The sequence below is a fragment of the Nymphaea colorata genome, chromosome 2 (assembly GCF_008831285.2).
Source record: "Nymphaea colorata isolate Beijing-Zhang1983 chromosome 2, ASM883128v2, whole genome shotgun sequence".
NCBI classification, from domain to species: Eukaryota; Viridiplantae; Streptophyta; class Magnoliopsida; order Nymphaeales; family Nymphaeaceae; genus Nymphaea; species Nymphaea colorata.
In genome coordinates, this window is record NC_045139.1 from 18310480 (window position 1) to 18316645 (window position 6166).

The following is a 6166-nucleotide window of genomic DNA, read 5'->3' on the forward strand; positions in this document are numbered from 1 at the left end:
TCACACAAAACTGTTTCAATGTAGGGCACAAGAAAATCTTTTCATCTCCCACAGTCCGTCATTTCCCCTTGAAATCTGCCTTTTTAAGGTTTAAATATGAGATATATATATATATAAAAGAAGTATGAAACCTGTAGGTCCTAGCCTTTTAAGGAATCATCTTAATTAATCGTTGATTTTATCAAAACGAAAGATTGAAAGAAAAATAAAAAGAAAACAGTTTGGCTTTCTATATTTGTAACTTAATTTTTATTGTTTGATACTTTTAAATCAACAGCCGAGATTATTTCAATCAAAGTTTACATGTGTGTGGCTTGGTAAGTATACAAGTGTGCACCATGGTGGTGCAAGCAACATGGCCTAACTGAATATAGGTAAACCTAAACTTAGTCAATGAGAATACCACATATTAGGGATGTCAATGGATTGAATTTCAATTACATCTACTGTTAATTTTATTTGTTTTTATGGATGTTCACATATTTATATTTGAAAGTGCACGAAAAAAAAGTCATATATGAATCTGAATCCAAAAACTGATTTCACAATCTGAATCAAATATTTGAATTCACATCCCAAGTTTAAATTGATCTATCTTACTATCAAAATGCAGGGGATGTAAGGTGACCTTGCTTTTTCCAGGGTAAGAAGGGGTAGAGGAAATGCCTCAAGCCAATGTCTGAGTATCAGGCGCTACGGTGCTATAGGATATTAAGTCTGATCCAAATTTGAATTCGATAAAATATTTATGTATATCTGAATCTAAAATCTGATCGTTTAATAAAATAATAATTTCTTCTTCATATATATCCAATTTCTTTTGAACTGTTCTTCCAAATTCTGCTTCCATGTGTGTGATATGTATGAATAGCTATCCAACGAGCGTGTGCAAAGCTAATTTAGTTATATGTGTCATATTGTCTACTAATTTTCATGTGCCAATATAATTAATGACTAAAATACTTTTAGTTCACATTAAAAAAATTTGTAAAGACAAAAATGAAAATGAAAAAAAAAAGTAAAAAAAATATAAAAAACATTTTTTTAATAAACTATTAAAATGTTCTTTTTTTTTAGTACACAACTTTCTCTCGATGCAAATTAATAAGGGGTAAAAAGTCAACTAGGCTTGTTTGATGTCATGGTTAAATTTGAAATATTAAAGTTACCATAAGAAAAGTCATCGTAAAAAGTCGGGCCTCAAAGAGTCTTACTTTGAGGATTGGGTAAAATTACTCTCTTCTTCCATCCGATTTACCACAGTAATTCTTTCAATGTGTGGTTGGAAAAGAGAAAGCCCAACAAAAACTTGCATAAAATTCCTTTGCATCAAATGGGGTCCTAAAGAGATCCGTTTGTTGCGCCCCCTTTCCCGTTGCGAAGATCAATGACCTCCCCTGCCAAATATGAACGTCTCCATATGTATAATATTGGAACAATGGAGGTAATGAAATCTTCAGTTTACCGTGAAACTCCAGTCTGCATATCAAATCCACCGCGGTCGGCCCTGAGTTTGCAGTAAGAACTCATATCATAAAATTTTTGTAGTCGACAACCCACGGTGTCTCACTCGACTCGCCGTTTCGCCAAAGCAAATTTCCATTCGTCCACTTCGGCCATCGTAAGCGACAATGAAAAGCAGTACGCGTTAACTAGTAACTGTATCCCCCAAGTCAAGTCAACGGGCCCATGATTTAGCTCTTCATATGCATCATCGTCTTCCCCTTACCATTCACCGATCTACACAATATAGATCACTATCCATCTTCCCCTGTCATCGAAACTTTGAGAGAGACAGACAGTCAGAGAGATGGAAGGAATTTATCCTGAAGAAGAGATGGGCTCGATCTATCACTCCAGCCATCTTCATGTTCTGCAGCTCATCCCCGCCGACCATGGCTGCCCCCAAACCCGCTGCTGCGATCCCACCGCCGCCGCCATGATGAACACGAAGAAGAGAACTGTTAGAATTTGAGAGAAAGAGGAGGAAGGAGAGTGCACGCACGGATTTACGTGGTTCGGATTTGTAAATCCTACATCCACGGCAAAAACATCACGCAGTCTCGCTCTGGTTTTCCATTACATTATTTTCCAGACTTACAAGGAATAGATATACGTTGGGGAAAGATTTACAATAAAAGAATATTTCTCAACGTCCCATTAACGGCTAGATGAGGCATGAATGGCAACAGTAGCAGAGTTAATAAGGAAGGAAAACTTGCCAAATCCATGCGTGATGTTGCAACGGTTTTCTCATCACTCCCCCTCAAGTGGGGCGTACAAGTCATGGCAGCCCCACTTGTTAATAGCATCATGTAATTCTTTTCTTGATATCGCTTTGGTTAATCCATCTGCAAGTTGTCTTGAGCTCGGTGTGAAGGGAGTACTGATTTCACCATTTTGAACTTTTTCTCGTATGAAATGACAGTCAATTTCTATATGTTTTGTTCTTTCATGAAACACAGCATTTGCTGCGATGTGTATAGCAGCTTGATTGTCGCAATGCATTGGCGTGGGAGAATTGAATTCTAAGCCAATTTCAAATAAAAGAGTGCGAATCCAAATGATTTCACTAGCTGTAGTGGCCATCGCCCTGTACTCTGCTTCTGCACTGGACCTAGAAGTGACTCGTTGTTTCTTACTTCGCCAAGATACAAGGTTCTCACCCACGTAAATACAATAACCGGTAGTGGATTTACGATCTGTGCTTCCTCCCCAATCTGCATCAGAATATGCTCTAATGTTAACATGACCATTTCGTTTATATAATAATCCTTGGCCGGGAGACTTTTTCAAATACTTGAGAATCCGTTCAACCATATTCCAATGTTTCTCAGTTGGATCATGCATATGTTGACTAACAAGGTTTACTGCGTAGGTGATGTCGGGTCTTGTAACAGTGAGATATATAAGTTTCCCTACCAATCGTTGATATCTTGAAATTTCTGGGATGTCATTTCTCTTTGTGATATCTTCTTTGTGGTTGAAAACCATAGGTGTATCTGCAGGGCGACATCCAAGTTTTCCGGTTTCTTTGAGTAGATCAATGACATATTTTCTTTGTGACATAAACAACCCTTTCCTTGACTGAGCAATCTCTATCCCTAGAAAATATTTTAACCTTCCCAAATCCTTTATGTCGAAGGTTTTCTGAAGCAATTCTTTTGCGTCCTTGATTTTGAGACCGTTGCTACCTGTGATAATTATGTCATCTACATATATAAGCACCAAAGTAATGTCATTGTCTTTCTTACTGATAAACAGAGAGTTGTCGGCTTTGCTCCTATAGAATCCATATTGTTCGAGAGCTTTGCTCAATTTGAAGTGCCACATTCGAGGAGATTGTTTAAGTCCGTATATCGATTTTCGTAACTTGCATACTGATGTAGAGTTCTCTTGAGACCATCCAGGAGGTAGCTTCATATATACTTCTTCTTGTAAGTCTCCCTGCAAAAAGGCATTTTTTACATCTAATTGAAATAATGGCCAATCATAATTACAAGCGATCGAGAGCAATATTCGAACAGTATTCATCTTGGCTACCGGGGCAAAAGTTTCCTCATAATCCAATCCTTGTGTTTGAGTGTACCCTTTTGCAACAAGCCTAGCCTTGTATCTTTCCACTGTACCATCGCTATTGTATTTGATTTTAAAAACTCATTTGCAGCCAACTACGCGTTTTCCTTCAGGCAATTGAGTAATTTCCCATGTTTGATTTTTGTTTAGGGCATCAATCTCTTCCTGCATGGCTTTGATCCAAACGGGGTTATCTTTGGCCTCCTCATATGATCTTGGTTCTACTTCTTTTTCTATGGTGGCCAAAAAAGCACAGTGTTTCTCGGAGAAATTTTTGAATGTCACACATTTTTCGATGGGATGCATGACTGCCTTGTATGTAACATAATCTTTCAAGTGCCTAGGCGCTTGAATGATTCTTTGTGATCTTCTTGGCTCGGCGACTCCAGTTGTGTGGCCTTCAATTTCAACTTCATGAGCTCCCATGCTTTCGATCAAGGTTTGCACTTGAGCTTCTTCTTGTTCATTTGGATATCCTTGGTTTGTAGAAATAGCGACCAAATCATCATATATGCTAATATTTGGTAAGGTAGTCTCCCCCTGTCGCCTTTCTTGATGACGGTGATTTTTAAAATATGGCACTGACTCATCAAATTTGACATCTCTAGAAATATACATGCGCTGGTCATGAGGGTTGTAGCATCTATAGCCCTTTTTGCTGACTGAATATCCCATAAACACACATTTGTGAGCTTTCGGACTAAGTTTGTCGCGTTCAGTTTTGTCGATCATAACATACACGGTACTGCCAAACAACTTCAAGTGATTGATACTGATCTTGCGCCCAGTAAGGATGTGAAGTGGTGATCTTCCTCTTAGTCTGCAACTAGGAGTTCGGTTAATCAAATAGCAAGCACTCATAATCGCCTCGCTCCAAAACTGTTTAGGCATACAAGACTGAAAAAGTAAGGAACGAGTAATTTCAAGAATATGACGATTTTTCCTCTCGACTACTCCATTTTGTTGCGGAGTTTTTACACATGAGTATTGATGCATCATACCACTCGTATTTTCAAAATTTTCAAAAAAACAATTTTTAAACTCAGTCCCATTATCAGTTCTCAAGGTCTTAATACGAACATTGTATTGAGTTCTTACCATATTATAGTAAATCACAAAATTTTCAAAAACTTGGTCCTTGGAATTAAGAAGATATAACCAAGTTACCTTAGAGAAATCATCAATAAAAGATAAGTAGTATTTAAAACCATTATAAGAGACTACTGGGGCAGGACCCCAAACATCGGCATGTACCAAATCAAATGGTTTACTAGCAATAGTTTCAGACAAACCAAAAGGAGGGCGAGTCATTTTCGCATATTGACAAATTTCACACACATGTAAGTCAAATATTTCATGAGGAAAAACTAAAGACATGACTCTATTGGAGGGGTGACCAAGTCTGCAATGCCACAAGTGAAAATCAAATCCCGAACTAGCAATCATAGCAACATTATGATTTTGATTGATCACATACACTCCATTCTCTTCTTTTCCTTCACCAATCGTCCTCTTCGTCAACCTGTCCTGAAAGATTACATTGTTGGGAGAAAAAATAACATTGCAATTTAGATCATGTGTAATCTTAGAGACAGATAAAAGATTGGATGCAAGATTAGGCATATAAAGAGTCTTCAATTCCTTTTCAAAGAGATTTGTTTTTCCAACTCCAACAATTTTAAGGGAGGTACCATCAGCTATAGTGACAGTTCTATTTTCACTTTTATTTTCTATATCTTTCAAGTTATTGTGAAAACAAGACATATGTTCGGATGCGCCGGAATCCACGATCCAAGAGTATTTTCTAGTAAGAGAGAAGTTTGAATTCATACCTGGCTGATTCCCGGGTGAAGTGAATGCCGATGCGGCTGTTACCGTGTTGGTGTGTCTCTGGCCATTCATATTTTTAATCATCTTTGCAATAGTGGCAAGTGTAACCTCACCTTCGTCGGATTGAACATCGGACTGAACTAGCTGGGCCTGAGGCTTATACTGCTGCTTTGGAAAATCTCCCTTGTTTGTAGGTTTTTCGTGTAAATTCCAGCACTTTTCTCGAACATGCCCTTCTTTTTTGCAATAAGTGCACACTGGTCGTTTGCCTCTATTTATGAACGACTGCTGAGCTTCTATTTTTCCTTCAAATCTTTTGCTGGCCGAGACATTAAAAGCAACTTTTTCAATATTTTCACTGGTGGTTTTAGTATCAATAGTGTCACTGGTCTTCATCACCTTTCTCCTTTTCTCTTCTCGTAAAAGGGTGTTACACACCATATCCAAAGAGGGCAAATCAGGGGTCATTAATATTTGGCTTCTTGCTTGTTCATAATCCTCGCCTAAACCAGCTAAGAGTTTGAAAGTTCTTTCTTGGTCTCGCTGCCTCTTAATGCGAGCAAGATCGGTTGAGAGGGGGCAATGTGAGTCCATCTCATTCCACTTTCCTTTGAGTGTAGCAATATAGTCACTCAAGGACATATGACCTTTCTTCAACTCATAGATTTCATGGGAGAGTTGATACATGCGCGCCGTACTATATTTTTCACTATATAATTCTTTAGCAGCATTCCATATTTCTTCGGCCGTATCAAAGTAA